General features: G+C 40.8%; 1 protein-coding gene across 5 annotated transcripts in view; it reads left to right on the top strand.

Annotated features, from left to right (window-relative positions):
* FGF1 (fibroblast growth factor 1) overlaps window positions 1-21521 on the top strand; it is a 51947-nt gene that overhangs the window by 17010 nt on the left and 13416 nt on the right. Inside the window, exon 1 of one of the 5 annotated variants that reach the window (XM_087709583.1) lies at window positions 460-608. The exons of 3 other annotated variants lie outside the window; for them this stretch is intronic. The gene's annotated coding sequence lies outside the window, so the exon portion shown is untranslated. Of the gene's footprint in view, window positions 1-459; window positions 609-13935; window positions 14011-21521 lie in introns of those variants that run through there. One more of the 5 variants, XM_087709584.1, reaches the window with a different exon arrangement.

Here is a 21521-nt window from a genome sequence, read left to right as displayed (position 1 = left end):
ACTCAGAAAACAGGGGAAGAAAGCCAATAGTTTTTTTTTCCCCTGCAACTCAATAAGCCATAATTTATTTTTCTTCTGCAGTCTACAGATAGTGAACAACTCTCCTCCAGAACTAAGGGCCAATCCCAGCTATCATTTCAGTATTAAGTTATTCACCAGGCATAAATGTTGCAAACCCCAGGAGGCTTGTCTCACTGTTCCTATTTGAATTGTCTACATGGAAGAAATCTGTATGATACTTATAAAACAATGTCTTCACATATATTCCAAGAGATCACAGAAGAAAAATATGTAGACAGGGTCTTCTCCCTTGCTGCTTCTCCTCCTCCTCCTCCTCCTCCTCCTCCTCCTCCTCCTCCTCCTCCTCCTCTCTCTCTCTCTCTCTCTCTCTCTCTCTCTCTCTCTCTCTGTATATCTCACTTCCTCCCTCCCTCCCTCCCTCCCTCCTTCCCTCTCTCTCTCTCTCTCTCTCTCTCCATAAATGAGTCAGTCTATTCAGTCAACTCTTTCTAGATCAGCAGATTGATTGGGTCAGACCGGCTATTAAATGCTGAACTGAAGCAGACAATTCATACACAGGAGTCTTTCTGTAAGTCCCATGTCACCAGGTAAGCAAATATCTCTCATGGCTGGGGAAGGGAAGGTTTTTATGGATTGATTCCAAAAGTTTGACATGGGATATTGCTACAAAATATTTTGCCTTACAGAAGTCAAGAACATTCCATTTTCTCTTCGGGGTACCCAAACTATCTTAATTATGCATGCATTAGCTCTGGAAATGTCACAGATGGAATTGCTTCTCCTTTTGTGGAAGAAGAGAAGTACTGAACTGCTTCCAAAGAAAAAGAACACACCACATTCCTTGCATTCTCTGAAAGTTTTGGTAACAAAGGCAAAAATAAATCAGAGCACAGAAATTAATCGGGAGATACAAAGAGATGCTTCCCTGTTATCCTTATATTTTGTTTTACCTCTATATAAGCAGAGCTGCATCAGTAACTTTGAACACAAATTCAGAGCCAGCCTCTGGATACCTAGATGCATCTCCTGAAAGATCTAGAAATTGGATAAAGCTGAGAAACTATTTGACATATTTTGATTCGAATGGAGTACAGCCGCTGCGCATTGACCTGCTGAAGCTACAGTTCTTGTTTTGCTCTGCTTATAGCACTCTATAAAACTAGCTTCTTCTAGATTATATGCAACTAAAAACAGATAATAAAACTTTCCACTTCATACTAGCAAAGTCTTGCATTATTTATGATTTGTTGTTTAGCTAATCAGATATTATTTTATTTGAGTCAGTGTGGGGAAGAAAAGCAAATAAAGAGGTCTAGACTTTATTGTACTTAAACAGAGTTACAGATAGGGTCATTTTACTTTAACCTTTATATAGCTTGAATATCTACAATATGTAGTAATTGCCTTTTGCTAAATACAAATAAGGTGTGAATAATAATATTTAAGTATATTTTATCCTTTTTGCATTATATTGTTATGAAGGTTCAGGTTAAAACTGTCTAGGAATTATGGAAGTTGACATGTAAAATACTTCCAATAAGGCAACTTTCTCCTATATGATACTGGGGAAAATTGCCTTATTGTGCTGTGAACTATCTTCAAAAAAGGAAAAAAATAGATCCAGGAAACTATAGACCTATCAGCCTGACATCAATACCAGGGAAGATTCTGGAAAAGATAATCAAGCAACGAAACAAACACCTAGAAGCAACAAACTAATAATCAAAAGCCAACATGGGTTTGTCAAAAACAGATCGTGCCAGATCTTATTGCATTCTTTGACAAAGTGACAAAATTAGTGGACCAGAGGAATAATGTCGATATAATTTACTTTGACTTCAATAAGGCATTTGATAAAGTAGACCATAACCTACTACTAGATAAAGTAGAAAAATGTGGTTTAGACAGCACAACCACCAGATGGATTAGTAACTGGCTGACCAACCGCACTCAATGTGTAGTCCAATGGAACTGCATCTACATGGAGGGAAGTATTCAGTGGAGTACCCCAAGGCTCTGTTTTAGGCCCAGTACTTGGACGAGGGGATAGATGGGGAACTCATCAAATTTGTGGATAATTCCAAGCTGGCAGAAATAGCCAACACTCCAGAAGATCAGCTTAAGTTACAGAAGGATCTTGACAGACTTGAACATTGGGCGCTATCCAACAAAATGAAATTCAATGGTGAAAAAGGTAAGGTTCTACATTTAGGCAAGAAAAACAAAATGCAGGTACAGTATAGATGGTACCTTGCTCAATAGTAGTAACTGTGAGAGGGATTTTGGAGTCCTAGTGGACAACCATTTAAATATGAGCCAGCGGTGTGCAGCAGCTGCCAAAAAAGCCAACACAGTTTTAGGCTGCATAAACAGAGGGAGAGAATCAAGAACATGTGAAGTGTTAATACCACTTTATAATGCCTTGGTAAGGCCACACTTGGAATATTGCATTCAGTTTTGGTCGCCACAATGTAAAAAAGATGTGGAGACTCTAGAAAGAGTGCAGAGAAGAACAACAAAGACGATTAGGGGACTGGAAGCTAAAACATATGAAGAACGGTTGCAGGAACTGGGTATGTCTAGTTTAATGAAAAAAAGGACTAGGGAAGACATGATAGCAGATGGATGGATGGATGGATGGATGGATGGATGGATGGATGGATGGATGGATGGATCCACCAGAGGTCATCTATAAAAGCATGATCAATATGATTTGGTTCTATACCAGCCCTGAATTCTGACTGAATAGGGATAGATATTGTAATAACCAGAAATGTATTTATTTATATTTTATTTATTTATAACATTTATCAGCCACCCATCTTACCATAAGATTGGTTGATGCCATAAAAATTGGTGGTTTTGCACAATGCATTGAGCCCTAAACTCTGCTTATTAATAACCATGGATGGGTAATGTCTTTTATATTAACCAAACCAAATGAGCCCGTGTTGTCTTTTAGTGTGGTATTAGCAATAGCAATCACATTTAGGCTTATATACTGCCCCATAGCACTTTACAGCACTCTCTGAGCAATTTACAATGTCAGCATCTTGCTCCTATCAATCTGGGTCATTTTACTGACCCTGGAAGGATGAAAGGCTGAACCAACCTGGAGCCCCTGTCAGGATTGAACTTCAGGCTGTGGGCAGAGTTTCCCTACAATGCTGCACTTTAACCACTGTGCCACTCAGGGTATTGAAAATGTGCCATTGAAATAATGAATGGAAATTATGTAAATATAGTTTTTCCTCTCTATGAGAATCTATATGATAAAAATATTTGGACTCCACCTAGATGAAGACATTCTGAATACTAACTGGGTTTGAGATAGCTAGTAAATCTGTTAACACTGATAAACCTGGCATGGGAGCAGTAACATGGAGCTGAGCTCAGCCTAAGGATATAAAATGTTTTTTACCTTCTGTTCAATTGTTTCCAATTCTCAGAGATTGCTTGACATGTCCCTGCAGTTTTCTTGGTGAGGTTTTTCAGAACTGGTTTGCTATTGCCTCCTTCCTAGGGCTGACCAGCCCCCACCTGGTTCTGTGCCTAAGACAGAAGTAGAACTCACAGTCTTTCTCTTTCTAGCCTGATGCCTTAATCACAACCACATTAAACTGGCTCTTACCTTTAAGATATAGAAACCAATATACATACCCATGTAGAAATATCAATATTTGGGGTCTAGGTTCTTGCTTATTTATGTTTTCCTCCTAATAAACCTAGCCTGAGAAATATATTTTGTGACTTTATAATGTTATAATAGCTGTGGTGGTGCATTGGTTAGAATGCAGTACTGCAGGCTAACTTACTGCTCACTCCAGGAGTTTGATCCTAACCAGCTCATGGTTGACGCAGCCTTTCTTCAGTGGTGGGATTCAAAAAATTTTACTACTGGTTCTGAGGCCGTGGCTTGGCAGGCGTGGCTTGTTAGGCATGGCAGGGGAATGATACTGTAAAATCTTCATTCCCTCCCCACTCCAAGGGAAGGTTACTGCAAAATCTCCACTTCCTCCCTATCAGCTGGGACTCGGGAGGCAGAGAATAAATGGGGACGGGGTCAGTCAGTGATGGTATTTACTGGTTTTCTGAACTACTCAAAATTTCCGCTACTGGTTCTCCAGAACTGGTCAGAACCTGCTGAATACCACTTTTGCCTTTCATCCTTCAGACAATAAAATGAGGACCCAGCTTGTTGCGGGCAATATGCTGACTTGGTGAACCGCTTACAGAGGGATGTAAAGCACTATGAAGCGGTATATAAGTCTAAGTGTTATTACTAACTTACCAAATTTCCCCCAAATAAAATTTTCTGGAAACCAGGTAAACTTAAACTAGATAGGAAATAATGTCAGATTTCTTTGTTGGTCTTCTATTCTGGTGCTCTCTGTTCAATGCTGGTTATACTAGGAATTCTAGGCCAATATATCCAAGGGGTACCAAATTAGGCAAATCCCTACATCAGCAGAAACACTGATATGCCATCTTCTAACAGAATCTCATTTAGAGAAAGAAAAAAAAATCACTCCTCCCACTCAATAGATCCAGCCTTCTGCTTTTCATCAGAGATTAGCAGTGAGAGCTTTTCCATATGAGACAGTAAAGTTTTGCTTATGCAGCTATTGTGGTATTTGTTTAAAAATGCAGATGGGCCACATAGAATCCTTCTTTGAAATGTTAAAGCCTTCCTAAAAAGTCAGAAAATGACACAGCTCTAAAAATAGAGCACTCTGTGATACAGTAATCTCTGCTGACCATACTGATTAGTTTGCAGATCAATGATTATTCTTTTGACGGTTGGGTTCAACAGTACAGTGGAGAAAATCTGAATAAAACTAATTGATGTTAGTGGGGAAATTAGCAAGGGGTTTCTTCTCCAAAACTGGAGGCAAGAACTGAACGGTGAATTAAAACTGGATTTAGAGGTTACTCAAGAACTAAGAAAGAGAATTTATTTATTGGCAATGAAGAACTCAAAAGAGTGAACTGTTTGAATGTTAAGAGATGGCAGTGAATTGGACTGGGACACTAGGAAATTATTGTTATTGGTGGTACAAGCCTCCCTTCAAATGAGAGACAAGGGCAGTAGTAAAATGCTCTCCCCCAGAACAGAGTGTAGACTTCCAAAATCTAATTAGAAGATTATGAAGGTATAGTAAGTGTAATGACTTTGTCAAATCAGCCTCTAGATAAGAAGTTGGATAATTTAAAGAATCGGGAATTGGGATGTCTAGCTGCTAAAGGGAGATAGAGATGTAGAATTATTTCCAGTAGTTCCTCTGGTATTTTATTCAACAACATTCAGGACTTCAAAGCACTTGTGGATAAAAACTGGTTGGTTTTCTTCTGCTGCTTTAGATTGACTTAGAACATATATAAGAACATACATTGATCTGCTCCTGGTCCCATCTTGCTAACTGGATTATATTCTATATACTTGTAGCATTTCAGTTTTGTGTGCTCCATCTGGTAATACACTTTACATTTTATTTTGCTTGTTTGAAGGCATTGCTAACAATGAAGAAATCATCAGATTGGCAAAAAATGATGTCATTCTCTTGATTCATTCCTAATTCCTAGGCCATACAATCCAAACTATATATTCAAATCTCCTTAATATATATAACTTTGGCATTCTGATATCCAACCAGAACAGACTGCATATTCTGTCAACTTTGGATTGAACTTGACTATTAAACTCATCAGACTCCTCATTTTGTGCATCAATGGTTGGAGTATGACTTTGGATAATCATCATATGGGAGAGTTGTCTGTAAAATCTAATTGATATTATATGCTCATTGATGGCATTATATATCCAAATATTATCTTTGCTGTATCTTTTCTGATTATAAAAGCAATGCTATCAGTTTTCATGTCCTGAGTAGTAAAAGACATGATGTCTTCACTCAGTGTATCCAGTTCCAGTTCATTTCTATTCATGCCTAAAATGGTATTCTGTAATTGAAACATTTTATCTTTAATGCTGTTTAAGTCCCAAATCTTGGTCTGAAAGTAAGACTGAAGGGGGTTCTGATAATCCACTTCATTCAAGATCCCCTGAAGCTGGTATGTGACCACTTTCTTATAAACGTCCCTAAGAAAATAAAGGTTGGATATTGGAAGAAAACTGTCCAGCATGATTAAGGTTAGTGAACCAACACCATTTTAAAAGATGAAGGGACAATCTCCTCTCTCAAGGAAGAAATCACCACCACTAGAACACAGCCTCCTGTCACTTTCTAGGAGGCCTTTGCCAACAGGAGAATCGTGGATCTGATAAATAGATGGCCAAAGTCAGTCATGAGGAATTTGTCTACTTCATCAGGTCCTATCAGACTCTTCAAACAGAGCAAGACTGCTCTGGTTAACTCCATAGATGTATAAAGCAGGAGTGTCAAACTTGGTTTCATTGAGGGCTTCCTCAGGGTTGTGTTTGACCTTGGAGGGCTGGGGGCATGGCCATAGTGGGCATGGCCAGCTCAATATCACTCATGTCAGGGGAACCTGTGACAGCCAAATGCTAAGGTAGGACTTCCCTGAGACCCTCCCTCATTCTGTTATAATCTCCTTCCTTCTTTCCTTTTCTTCTTTTTTCTTCCCTCTTCATTCTCCTCTTTTCTTCCTTCCCCTCTTTCCTTATTTTTCCTTCCTCCCTCTCTTCCCATCTTTCTTTCTTTTTCTTTGTCTTTCCTCTTTCCCTTTCTCCTTTCCGGTCCTTTCTTGCATCCTCAAAGGCAAAAGGGGAAACATTTCTGCCTTTGTTTTGGTTTCAGTTTATTTTGATAGCTCTCTGCCAGTAAAAATGGAGCTGCAGGAGGCCATGCATGACAAACACACACACAAGCTTCATTTTCACTGGCAGAGGGTTGCAGGAGGCCATCGTGGGCAAAACCAGGGCACAGGTGGCTGTGTGCAGCCCTCTCCAAGATCCGTTTTTGCTGGGAGAGGCACCATGGTCATTGCTGTTTCCAGGCTGGCCCTGCAGGCAATATCTAAGCACCCTACAGGCCAGATCCAGCCCGCAGGCCTTGAGTTTGACACCCTTGGTTTAAAGAGAGTAGAATTTTATCTGACAAATGCTCTGCAGTCAATAGGAAACAGATGGGGAAAATATCAAAGCTGATCATTAATTTAATTGGACTTGTCATACTTTCCAGTATTTCTATATTTTAAGATTGATGGATGACGTTCAGTTGCTCCTTTATATTTCAGTCTGTCGCTGTAAAAAAGTTTCATCTTATCATTTTAGGACTGGGTTGTAGTCCTAAAATTTACACACTTTGCCTATAGTCGTGTGTGCGTGTGAAAGAGTGAAAGGAAGGAAGCAAAGAAAGAAGGAAGGAAGGGAAAAGAAGGAAAGGAAGAGAGTAAGAGATTACATGCCATCAAGAGGTTGTCAACCTTAGTGGTTACATAGAGAGACTTTCTCCATGATGACCTGTCCCTAACCTGGTTCTTTCAGCTCTTCCAATGGGGCAATCATTGCCACTATAACTAAATCCACCCATCTCTTCTTCTTTTTCCTACATTTCCACAACATTATTGTAGAACCTTCTCCACAGAGCTGAATCATCACATAATGTGTCCGAAATAGAATAATTTGAACTTGGTCATTTGTGTTCCAAATGAGAATTCTGATTAGGTTTGTTTGATGATGTAGTCTACTACAGGGTTCACCGACAAATGCGCCCTCGACAAAAGCGCGCCGACAAAACCGCTGGGAAAAACCACGAGTTTGAAATCATGCTGACGAATGAGTGCAGAAGCGCGCCAACAACAGCACACCGACAAAAGCGCGCTCTAAATCTAACCCTAAACCTAACCCTAAACCTAACCCTAACCCTAAACCTAACCCTAACCCTAAACCTAACCCTAACCCTAACCCTAACCCTAACCCTAACCCTTACCCTTACCCTAACCCTTACCTTAACCGTAATTTGTGGGTGCGCTGTTGACATCGCGGTTTTAACGCCGTGGTTTTGTCAGGCGCTTTTGTCGGGCGCGCATTTGTCGGGTCACGCTACTATAGTACACAAATGTTTTATAATTTTTGTCTACAATTATCTATTGCATAGATTTGAATCTACTGTAGTTTGTTGCAAGGATTTGGGGTTTGCCAATCTGATGCCCTGCTAGAATGACTGAAACTCCAGTGGCAATGATTCCAAGCCAGCATTGCCAAACCTTTACATTAATAAGCTTTCGAGGGTTAACTAATTTATTAGCTTATTAACTAATTTCATTTAATTCATAAATAGCAGGTCTCACCTGATAATAATCTATCTGTAGTAAAATGGTTGGTTATATTCGCTATGTATATATATTTAATCTTTTCAGACAGTTAGCTAAAATAATAAGATTTCACAGTTCTGATTTAACAATAAAAAACCTCTGTTGTTGATGTTAGTTGCAAGGTCGTGTCCAACCCTTCGCAACCCCATGGACAACGTTCCTTCAGGCCTTCCTGTCCTCCACCATCCTCTGGAGTCCATTTAAGCTCATGCCTACTGCTTCAGTGACTTCATCCAGCCAGCTCATTCTCTGTCATCCCCTTCCTCTTTTGCCCTCAATCTTTCCCAGCATTAGGCTCTTCTCCAGTGAGTCCTTCCTTTTCATTAGGTGGCCAAAGTATTTGAGTTTCATCTTCAGGAAAAACCTCTAGAAGACCAAAAACGCAAATCTCCCCTCATGTGCAGTTCTGGATAATAATTAAATCCTTGCTTCATTCCAAATATTTGGGTTTGATGTTGTTATAAGTATTAATCTGAAACATGACCACAAACATCATACCTTCAAGTATTAAGAATGTTTAACAAAAAAAACCATCCGGTCCCAGAGATCTGTTTACTTTCAGATAGATTTTTCTTGTCTCACCCTATAAAAACTGCTGGGTTTCCCAGAGCAACTTGCTTTCACTGTTTATTGATGGATGCCCAACCTTTCATTGCCACCTTAATCTTGTGCTTGTTCTGAACAAGATTAAATTTTTGAAAATTCTGGCCTTTCATTTTCGGAAATAATTGTATAACTATTGTTCTTCAGGCTACTCAGTTTTAAACCTTACTACTAAGAGTAAAAATAAGCTATTTTGTAACATCCCCTCCTGGTTCCTCTTCTGTCCTGGATGGGGGAGACTTTGGAGGCAGAAAACTCATTGTAGGTTCTCTCGCACAGCTATTTTTCACTGCATAACCTCCACCTCTGCTTGGCCATAAATAGCCACGTAATCTTTATTTTTAAACCTGCATTACTGCAGTTGTGGAGGGGTGCATGAAGTTAGTAGCTATTAAGCAACCCAAAACAGCTACTCCAGAAGACAAAAGTATAACTGCATCTAGTTAACTTTACTGGGGAGAGGAAGCACTCCTCCTCCTTCCTCTTCTTTAAAATGTTAGTTGATGTAATTTGTCATCTGCTTGATTTATGCAGCACACGTCACAAATAGAGTGTTGTTGTAGGTTTCCAAAAGCATATTCCCTGTCACATGCCTATTCAGCAGCCACTCTGTTCTGGAAGACTATCACCAACATTGGATTCTTATGTCACAAGGGCTGCAGGGTTTTTCTTCTCCTTGTTACATTAAATGTCTCTTCATTTTTAAATAAAACTTGCAGGGAAGCCATGGGTTACCAGTAAACAATTGTGGTCAGTCCTACAGCTATTGCAGAACTGAGATCTGAGCTTTCCATACCCAATCAGGATTTAGTTTCAAGGGAGGAGAAACAAAACAAAAAACTTCATCAGCGCTAAGAAAAATTCAATGTTCAGTTTTAATAAATTCATAAATAAGATGAAATTGAATCCTGGAAGAACCAGGACAGACGAAATAATTTTTTTTTTATCCTTGTAAATAAAGTTTGGAATTTGCTACCTGAGATGTGGTGATAGTTATAGCAAGTCATAGAAGTCCCAGTGGCTAATATTTATTTATTTGCTTGCTTATATATTAATTCATTTTTCAAATTTAATTATCCTTGATGGCAGCATGTGCTTCTGGAGGGCATCTGATGAGAAGCTAGTGGGCTTCCTTGTGTAGCTTGATAGCCATTGTGAGAACACGTGGCTCAACCAAATGGACCAAGAGTCTGATGCAGCAGGACACCGATTATTTATTTTATTTATTTGTTTGGTTTGCCAAGCGTGTATAAGATAATAGATATAGGTACATACAAGATTATGAATATATGAAATTGATACGAATAAATGGGGTTGTTAGGACAGGGATGGTAGGCGCTTATGCACGCCCCTTACAGACCTCTTAAGAATGGGGTGAGGTCAACAGTAGACAGTCTAAGGTTAAAGTTTTGGAGGTTTGGGAAAGAAACCACTGAATTGGGTAACGCATTCCAGGCATTGAAAACTCCTTTGCTGAAGTCGTATTTTCTGCAAACGAGTTTGGTACGGTTTACCTTAAGTTTGCATCTATTGTGTGTGTATTGTTGTGGTTGAAGTTGAAGTAGTCATTGACAGGTAGGACATTGTAGTAGATAATTTTATGTACTACGCTTAGGTCAGACCGAAGCCAGCATAGTTTTAAATTGTCTAAGCCCAAAATTTCAAGTCTGGTGCCACAAGATATTCTGTTGTGAGCAGAGGAGTGGAGGACCCTTCTTGTGAAATATCTCTGGACTCTTTCAATTGTATTAATGTCCGATATGCAGTGTGAGTTCCAGACAGATGAACTGTATTCGAGAATTGGTCTAGCAAATGTTTTGTATGCTCTGGTTAGTAGTACAATGTTACCAGAGAAGAAGCTCTCCAGTTCTAGGCTGCATAAACAGAGGGGTAGAATCAAGATCACGTGAAGGGTTAATGTCACTTTATAATGCCTTGGTAAGGCCACACTTGGAATACTGCATTCAGTTTTGGTCGCCACGATGTAGAAAAGATGTGGAGACTCTAGAACAGTGGTTCTCAACCTTTCCAATGCCACGTCCCTTTAATACAGTTCCTCATGTTGTGGTGACCCCCAACCATAAAATTAGTGTCTCGGTTCCTAAGACCATCGAAAATATGTGTTTTCTGATGGTTTTAGGCAACCCCTGTAAAAGGGTCATTCGACTCCAAAAGGGGTCCCGACCCACAGGTTGAGAACCACCACTCTAGAAAGAGTGCAGAGAAGAGCAACAAAGATGATTAGGGGACTGGAGACTAAAACATATGAAGAATGGTTGCAGGAACTGGGTATGTCTAGTTTAATGAACAGAAGGACTAGGGGAGACATAAGCTACCCAGGATTAGGCTAGAAACTCTTAGTGCCTTTTTGGCAATGTTGTTACAGTGGGCTCTGGCATTTAGATCATTAGAGATGAGCACTCCAAGGTCCTTGACAGAGTGTGGGTCATCTACAAAGTCGTATCCGGTCAGCTTATATTTTGTGTTCTGATTATCTTCTAAACATTCTGTTTCCTTGAGAACTTGTCAAGAAAGCTAACAGACTTAGTTTTACCAAAAAACCTACCTGATGTACTCTTGTATATGAACAGGAGGATCTGCAGGGTGTCAAAAAATCAAGACGATGGCCACAACCATAATATCAGAGCCCTGTCCTTTTTCTTGTGATTTGTATAATAATAAATCTCACAGTTGTGGCTGCCACCTTCCAAAGGAAGGCACAGATGTCTGAAATATCTTTTGATTGAAGTTTGTCTTATCCTTAAATGAACCCCTGCAGAATAAGGTTTAATTTGCTACTATTTCTGCACCAGCTTGATCAAAGAGGCTTCTTTGTGATCAAATGAATACATCATTTTTGGAAGAAAATAGCATTTTAGCCAGGTTAACACTAGATGTCCCCCTTGCAAGCTAATTTGCTGTTGCCTTCAAGAAGCAGGCAGAACTTTGAAAACAGTTGAATACCTATTGGCAGATTAATTCAGATGGTTTACTAAGCCATTCATTCTGCGGTGACATTCAGATTTACATTTGCCTCCTTCCTATTTAAAGCAACTAGGAACAAATATACAATCATGTTCAGAGAATGCACGGCTAGTGTATTTGAGTGCAATGCATTCATTTTAAGGTCTTCTGTTGCAGCTATAATAGTATCATATGTGTCTGTTCATGTACCATATATGAAATTGTATAAATACAATACATGTGTATGCATGTATACAGAGAGACAGAGTGTGTATGTAAGTTCAGTTCAGTGCGCATGCGCATGCGCAGAACTGAAAAACAAGATGGCGGTGCCTATGGCACTGCCCAGAGAACCGATTTGGGGGCATGGCAGGCCTGGGTCGCTGCTGGTTCCAGCGACCCAGGCCGCCAAACCACTACTGGTTCAGCTAAACCAGTCCAAACGGGTAGGAACCGGTAGGAACTAATACATATGCATATACATACACATACACCAGTGATGGGTTGGAAGCGGTACGCCCTGGTGCAGGCGTACCAGAGTCTGCCCTGAGCACCGGCTATCATTCTGGTAAGGTGCTCCAGAGGGCCACCTGCCCGCCCGAGCTCCTTACTGGTCTTTTACGTCTTTAGCGCTTGTGCACAGCGCGTTCAGCACCTGCGCGATGCTCCGCTGAGCAGCTGGAGCATCATGGAGGCTCGCGGAGGTGCTAAGATGCATGCGTGCACTGCGTGCCTGTGCACGTGCACTGCACGCATCCATGTGGCCACCGCCGGGCCCGTTCCAACTGGTACAGTTGGAAGAGGATCCGAAACCCACCACTGACATACACACATATGAGTCGGAGAGGGAGAGGGAGGGAAGGACAGAGAGACCATAGACTTGTAAGGGGGTGAAGACACATATTAAAACCTAAATTGCTTAATTAATATTACCTTGTACAATCAAAATTATTAAAAGCAAACATGCTTCTCCACTTTTTTAGTCTGTTCAGCAGTGTATTAGAATGCATAGTATCTTGTAATCAGCCATTATTATTTTTGAAATATGGGCACAATGGCTCACTAATTAAACTAAGCTGGTCAGCTGGAAAGCTGACAGCCAGGTTTTGAGACCTGAGCCCTGCACAATGGGGTGAGTTCCCATTCTGTCTCAGTTTCTGCCCACCTAGTTCAAAAGCATGCAAATGTGAGTAGATAAATAGGTCTCCACTAGTTTCCAATTCATCTTCAAGACCAATTCAAAGTGTTGGCTTAAATTGATAGATTCTACGTATCTTAAGGGGTTGATACCTGAATAGAGCAATTTAGAACAATTCTTCAGCAAACTTTTAGTTTTATTAAAACTAAATCAGCTTAGCAAGAGATTAGGGCATTGCAAAACTTCTAAGGGTGCTTCGCTTCAATTAAGGTTTGTGCAAATCACCCCATCAAAGCAGTTTCATAAAACTGTGCTCCTAAGAATATAGTGGTTGCCTCACTGGAAAATGCAATAAAGTTCACTTCTGGCTAAGAGAAATGCCAAAGCGGAAGGTACTTTGTGTCATGCAAAATATCCTACAAAATAAAAACATATTGTCCCGTTTCCTAAATAGCTTTATAGGACATAGCTACACCAGGGATTTTCAAAATGAGAATTACCCAATTTCTGTAGAGGAGGGACACAAATTAATCAGGAATGACCCAACATTTTAAAAAAAGTTGTTCAAACAAGCAGTGTATGTACACTGTCAAAATGCTCTTCAACTTCATCTAAGCATTATGTTTGCACTGGCAAAGCAGGGAACAAGGACCAGAACGAGTTTTGAAAGATTGATTATGCCCATGGGCCTAAGCTATCCGTTAAACCCATCCATCAATCACAGCACTTTATTTATTAATTATGACTTCTACATGCTAAACTCTCTTTTTCTGGTGTAGCGTCTTCTGTGTACAGAACTGCTGGACATCTTGAGATTTGTAAATATCCTTTTTTTTCTAGAACGAAAACTGGAGAAAAGAGATGAAAGGAAAGAGCAAGCTGGACAGTTACTCATAAGAATATTTATGTGTACAAGGACTTTGTACACATGTTCTCAGTGTATACACAAACAACAAACTGATAAATCATAAATTTTAAATCATAAGGTACAATCACAAATTATACAATACAAACAACAGTGATAAATCATAAGATTCCAATAGGAGAACGTAATAGGAAAGATGAAAAGGTTAATAGCAATACAGCCCTACTACATGGGTAAACATCCTTAGGCGTAAGACAGTGCTGTGGTGATTATGTGTTTAGCAGAGTGATGGCACAGGGGTGGGGGGTGGGAGTGGAGACTGTCTCTGTGCCTAGTTGTTTTTGGCATGCAATGCTCTATAATGGCGTCCTGAGGGGAAGAATGGAAACAGTTTACGTCCAGGTTGTGAGGAGTCTGTAGATATTTTCTCAGCCCTCTTTCTGGCTTGTGCAGCATACAAGTCCTCAATGAAAGACAGGCAGGTCACAATTGTTTCTTCTGCAGTCCTAACTATCTGTTGAAGTCTGTACCTGTCCTGTTTGGTTGCTGTGCCAAAGTGTACAGTTATAGAATTACAAACAGCAGATTCAATAATTCCTCTGTAGAATTGTATCAGCAGCTCCTTGGGCAGTCTGAGCTTTCTGAGTTGATGAAAGAAGAGTATTCTTTGTTATGCCTTTTTAATGATGGTTCTAATGTTAGGTGTCCATTTCAAGTCCTGGGAGATTATAGAAGCCAAAAACATCAAGGTGTCCACTGCTGATTAAAAAAAAAAAAACCTGTGTTGTCCGATTTTGCAAGAGGTGGTAGAATAGGAGGGCTCCTCCTAAAATCGACTATCATCTCTTCAGTTTTAAGTGTATTCAGCTCCAGATTGTTCTGGCTGCACCAAAGGGCTAATTGTCTGTAAAACAGGAACTACTTTACCTTTCAAGTTTATTGTTTTCTATTAAGGTTTAGATTCCTATTCAACTTATTCTTTCAGTCTATTAAATCTATTTTTAATTGCTTTCGATGCAGGTTTAGAAGAGTACAAAAACATCTGTCTCATACTACTGTTCCTTTGGCTTAAGTGTTGAGTCTGTGAAGAATGTCAGTGGCAAGCTTTCTGCTTGGCAAAGTAACTGCTCAACCACAAAAAACTAAAGAAGTTGGACAAATGTAATTCCATAAACATTATTGTAGGAGGCAAGGGAAAGGAAGAGATATTGTTTTCATACAAGATGATGGAGGGAAACCATGAAATATAGACCTTAAAAAAATATCTCCCACCTCACTTCCAGAGAAAACAGAGAAGAATTTTCAGATCTCAGACAGATGAAAATTCAAGTAGAGTACAGCTAAAGATGAATAACAGATCTTTAATTTTAAACAGTTAATGGAGCCTTAAATCTGTAAGGAAATAAAGATAAATACGAAATCAAAGATTTAGAAGAAGATTGGATAAATCAAGATCTGAGAAAGAAATGGCATGGGTGAGGAAGGGGAAAGTAATCCATCTGTGGCACCATTTGTTATTTTTCATAAGTGTTCAGTCCACTGAGTGTGCCCCATCTTGGAACATGCACAGGTAGTAAAATTCAGCCAGAGAAACAAAAATAATGTGTAACTCACCAAGGTGAGCAATTCTAATTTGTACAAACTATGAAAGTCTTTTTTTCAGGCTTACAAATTCAGGTGGTCCTCGATTTACGACCACAACTGAGTCCCAATTTTCTCCTGTTAAGTGAGATATTGGTTAAGTGAGTTTTGCCCAAATTTACAACCTTTCTTGCCACAGTTGTTAAGTGAATCACTGCATATGTTAAATTAGTAACATGGTCATTCAGGGAATCTGGCTTCCCTTCTGATTTCACTTGTTAGAAGGTGGCAAAAACTGATCACTTGATTCAGGACACGGCAACCATCATAACTATGAGTTGATTGTCAAGCATCTGATTTTTGAGCACATGGCCGTGGGATGCCGTAATGGTCGTAAGTGTGAAAAATGTTCATAAGTCGCTTGTTTTAGTGCTGTTGTAATTTTGAATGGTCATTAAATGAACTGTTGTAAGTCGAGGACTACCTATACAGTATGTCAAGGGGAAAATGTACCTATTGTGGCTTGTCGACCACTGGCCTCTCCAGCAGCCGAATCAGATGAGTCGAGACCAGCCAGGAGGGGCACGGGTCCAGTACACAGGTGGAGGCACTCACCGCTCCCATGGCCTTGTCCACTTCCTCAGGAGCGACAAGTTGAAACTCGCTCCATAAAATCCAATCAAGACCTTCCCCCGGTGCCTCGGCTGGTACCGTCCAAGTGGAGTACAGGTCCGTCCGAATCCAAGCGATTTTATCCGACAGAAACTGAACAAATTCCTCAGCTCTACCCTGTAGAGGGTCATCTGCGTCCCTCCCTTTCAAGAGGGAATGGGCTATCCTAAACAGGGCGGCTGGGCATGATTCTGCGGATTCAATAAGAGCGGAAAATGTGCACATTTTGCCGCCCGTATCGCCACTAGATAAGTCCTAATAAAAGCTCTAAAGTGTGTTCGGTCGGATTCAGAGTTACTAGCCCTCCAGCGTCGCTCTAGACATCTCTTTTGGCGCTTCATCTCCCGGAGTTCCTCGGTGAACCAAGGAGCCCTCCTGGATCCACTGCCGCGGAGAGGCCGTAAAGGCGCAATCCGGTTTAGAACCTCCGCCGCCGCTGTATTCCAGGCAGCGACCAAGGACTCCGTTGGACTGTGGGCGAGAGAGTCAGGTATCTCACCAATAGGGTCCCATAGGGTCCATCAGGTGCCTGGGGCAGAACCACCTAATCAGTTCCCCCTCCCTACAGTGGGGGATTGGTTTCCGAAAGTCAAGCCTGATGAGGAAGAGGAGGAACAGCTGGATCCAGCGCCTGACGTGCAGATGCACAAAAGGCAGAGGAGAGTGTGGGCCGATCCTTGGGATGGAAGAGCCACCTCTTCTAGCAAAGCCTCATCCTAGCTCTGGTGATAAAAGGCAGAGGGCGGAGATGAATAGATGTGGCAGACAACTATTCATCTTCCAGCCAAATGGACTTGTTAGCCTGCTGTGAGAGAGAGACTTTTTGCTGGCGCTTCTAATAAAGGAATCAGTGATTAAGTACAGAGGGTTAGTCGTGTTTGGGGAGCTGGGTCAGAACAGTACCATGCGTTTCAGAGGTTTGGAAAGAACTGGTGTAATTCGATAAGAACTGAAACTTGGGCAACATTACCAAGCAGAGAAGATAGGAAAAATATATATTCCACTCAGCAATTGTTTTCCGTTGCATTTTTCCAGGTACCATTTATGATTTTGTAAGGTCAATTACAATTACAATTATGAGCCTGCAGGGATTCTGTCATCCATGTCATGGTTGTCCCAAAGGTGCTTTTTCAGGAGGCAACTGGGCTTTCTTGTTTTTTCTTTGAAGCTTTTTCGCTTCTCATCCAAGAAGCTTCTTCAGCTCTGACTGGATGATGGGGAATGGAAGGATTTATATTCCTTGCAGACAGCTGGTCATTTGCATTCTTTTAAAGGGTCATTGAAGAATTTGGAGGTTTATTTGTGTCCTCAGGGTCATCTGAGTAACCCTCCAAGTACTTCAACGATCCTCTAAAAGGATGCAAATGACCAGCTGCCTGCAAGGAATATAAATCCTTCCATTCCCCACCATCCAGTCAGAGCTGAAGAAGCTTCTTGGATGAGAAGTGAAATGTCTTCAAAGAAAAAAACAAGGAAGTCCAGTTGCCTCCTGAAAAAGCGCCTTTAGGACAATCATGGTTTATGTAGATGTCCTTACAATGGCAAAATACTGAGCTCATGCAAAGCAAACCATGATTATGCTATTGAAAAAAGTGAGAAAAATAAACTTTAATATAAATTTTGTGTTTTTTAAGAATGGAAATTGTTTTGCATTTTTAAAATGTGCCCTTTTCTTAAGTGTACACTTATGAAGAACAACTTTTTTGGGAAAGAACATATCTGGAAGTACATTTCAGCCAAACCAAATTCCATAAACTGCCCTATTTCTAATCTGCTCCATTAATCTGCAGTAATGGATTACCTTCCACTATTATTCCAAGCCGTTTTATAGCCACAGAATGTTAATAATGTTTCTTCAACTAAGAACAAAAATAAATAAAATGAAGGACCGTGTAAGACAAGCTTTCAAAGATTTTTTTTAATATAATTGTATTTTTTAGGAAGCCTAATACTATTAGAACTCCTTTTAAAAAGATGATTGATTTGATATGATATGATTTTCATCCTGCATTTCTTACTGGGTGGTGAACATAATATTGTCCTCATTTGTTTTCCACAACAATCTACTCATGGGATAATCTAAGGTGACAGAAACTGACTGGCACAAACTTACTCAATGAGTTCCCATGGCTGTGAGTGGATTTAAACCTTGATCTTTAAATCCTGGCTCTAAATTCAACGTTCAATTAATCAAGCAAGAAGCAACCATTTCCTGACAGTTAGAACAATTAATCAGGGGAACAACTTGTCTCCAGAAGTTGTGGGTTCTCCAACACTGGGGGTTTATAAGAAGATATTGGACAACCATTTGCCTGGCATAGAGTCACTTGCCTGAGCAGGGAGTTGGACTAGAACACCTCCACAGTCTCTTCCAACTTGTTATTCTGTTATTATAAGTGCTGCATCAGGGGTGTAAAACTCAAGGCCTGGGGATGGATCCAGCCTGCAGGATGCTTAAATCTGGCCCATGGAGGTCCCTTGGAAACAGCGAAGGACTGGCCTGTGGTGCCTCTGTCAGCAAAAATGGAGCTCAGGGAGGCCATGCAAGGCCTACCCAGGTTCCCTTTTCCACCCCAATGGACTCCTGCAGCCCTCTGCCATCAAAAACAGAGGCCCTGGGAGGTCACACACTCTGTTTTTGCTAGCAGAGGGATGCAGGAGGCCGTCACGGTTGAAATGAAATGAGATTGAGTTTGACACTCCTGCCCTACACCATACTGGTTTTCCTTCAGATTAAATGCCCCTTAGTTCAATGCCGCATGGTTCCAATAAACTTTGTTCTGTAAGCTTACACATACCCGTGAAAGGAATTGGAATTGAAAGACGTCATCCATCTACCTACCTACCCATTCATCCATCCATCCACCAAATCTGCAACAGAATCATTTGCCAATCAACAGGAGTAGGGCAGGGGAATCCTAAGTAAACAGTGGCATAGATGCCTGTTGACAAGTTCCAGATAAAGCTCTGAATAAGTGAAGAATCATTTGACAGAGCTGACAAGCCACAGCCCAACATTGGGATGAGTGAGCTTTCTAATCAACTAAGATCAGTTATTTTTTTTTGCAATTGATGTCACCCAAAATAACTTTAAAACACCTATGCGCTTATGCTCTCATTTTTTTCAAATATTATTTATAAACTACAGGAAAAAATATTACAGAATACTAAAATGCGCTTAAAAATGCATAATTGACAAAAAGCCCTTTGACCTTAAAACATTTAGAACAAAATGACTTGTCCATTGTTTCAATATGATTCTTTTAGTCAACAGCCTCTCTGCCCCTATGCTCACTATAATAATTCCCGATAAGCAGTCAGTTCCAAAGGTTTGGTATATAGTTTAACATTACATTAAAATCTTTAACATTTTAAGCAGGGATCCCCAACCTCTGAGCCACAGCCCACTACCGGACCATGGCCCATTCAGAACCGGGGCATGCAAGCAGAAGACAAGCGCTTGCACACACACAGTTCCCATTTCCATATGTGGCGCACATGCCTGCCATTCCCACAGAACCATCTCCTCTTCCCCCCCCCCTCCATGGTCTGCCTAGCTGGAAAGGTTGGGGATTGCTGAAAAAGTTCCCTGCTATTACACACACACACACACACACACACACACACACACACACACACACACTCACGTATAGATATGTGTATGTGTATGTATGTACATGTACATGTATATGTATATGTATATGTACATGTACATGTACATCTACATCTACATCTACATCTACATCTACATCTACATCTACATCTATTTGTTTTCGTAGATTTTCACGGGTGTAGGTATGCTGATCTTGTTGTATTCGGATCTCTTCCCGTATAAGATTGGGATTGTCTTGGCAACGTTTCAGCAAGGTCTCACTCGCGATCTTCAGGCTAGTGTGATTACATTATATGATTACATTATTCCAAAAAAGATATCAGACAATCAAATGACCACATCATACAAGTCATTGAGCCCTCAAATTTTTTAAACCACTGACATAGAGAATCGGATGTATATCCTTTCAAATGCATCCTTTAGGGAAGCCAATATAGCCTAAATACATTTTTTTAATAAATCAGATTTAATCTCAGATGCATAGACATTGTTTAAAATGTGAATCCATTGATAGGGGCATTACTGGAGAAAATCTTTATTCCTGTCATGGATTCCATCATGTAAGAGAAGATCTTTGGTGTCTGCTTGGGCTCTCATTCATGGTTTCTCCTTTTATAGCCATTCACCCTCCCAATACCTTTGATGGACATTGCAGTCTGGACAGCAAGGGATTGGGAGAAGCTGCTTTACATATTTCCTGGCAGGTTGCTTGTGTCTTATTTGTTCCATCTTTGCTGCAAAGGCTGGGAAACAAATTTCACCATGGATAATGTTTCCTGCCCTTCTCCAAGCATTTTGAATAATTAAATGATTAGGCTTTCAACAAGAAAAAGACAAGGCTTGTCATGTTGTCTTTGGTGTATACTCTTGCTCCTTCTTGAGCCTTTGTGTGTTTGTGTGTGTTCACTTTCATTTCCATAAAACCCAAAACCTTATCAGAAAATACAGTCTAGCAGCCAAGCCAAGAGTAGAGCTATGTATGGAATACCAAAAACACAGGCCTAAGATGATGAGAACACACATCGATCACAGTATGATAATGGAGACAGGAGCTTGTATTCATTCAAGAATTCTGCTGGAGTCACAGGCCACTGGCAAGCAAGGACAGATTCTAAAAATAGTGATGAATCTTAAAACAGACATATGGAACTTGCTAACTTATTTCCAAATGCACTAGCAAGCTCCTCCATTAAAACATTTCAAAAGAGCCCTGGGAGCATCAGGCCATTAAATATATTAAGATAGCACCCTCGTCTACCCCTCCTTATTTTAGCACTGGTAATACACAGATGTAAGTGTTGATCAGGGGTGGGTTTCAACCGGTTCGCGGTGGTCCCCACGAACCGGTTGGCCAGCGAACCCGGAAGTAAGTAACTTCCGGGAACGGCGAAGGGCCCACCCGCCCGCCTGCGCTCCTTACCGGTCTTTGAAGGCTTCTGCGCTTCCACGCAGGCGCATGACACATACAGCGCCTGCGCAATTCTCCGCAAGCAGCTGGATGGCACATACAGCGCCTGCACAAGTCTCCGCAAGCAGCTGGAGCATCGCGCAGGCGCTATGACGCATGCGCGAACTGCCCGCGTGCACGAGGACGCCGCCGGCCCCATTCCAACCGAACCGGTTGGAACGGGATTAGCAACCCACCCCTGGTATTGATGTAGAAATAGATTGAGATAAAGATCAGGGGCAGGTTCCAGCAGTCACTATGCTTGTTCACTCATGCATTTGCTTGATGCGTGCATGTGCAGAAGCAAAAAACAAGATGG

Source organism: Thamnophis sirtalis, unplaced genomic scaffold, assembly GCF_051295495.1.
Source record: "Thamnophis sirtalis isolate CommonGarterSnake01/CBP01778 unplaced genomic scaffold, rThaSir2_p1.2 scaffold_3, whole genome shotgun sequence".
Taxonomy (NCBI): domain Eukaryota; kingdom Metazoa; phylum Chordata; class Lepidosauria; order Squamata; family Natricidae; genus Thamnophis; species Thamnophis sirtalis.
The sequence above is the reverse complement of the archived record's forward strand: the minus strand, read 5'-3'. Positions and strand labels throughout refer to the sequence as shown.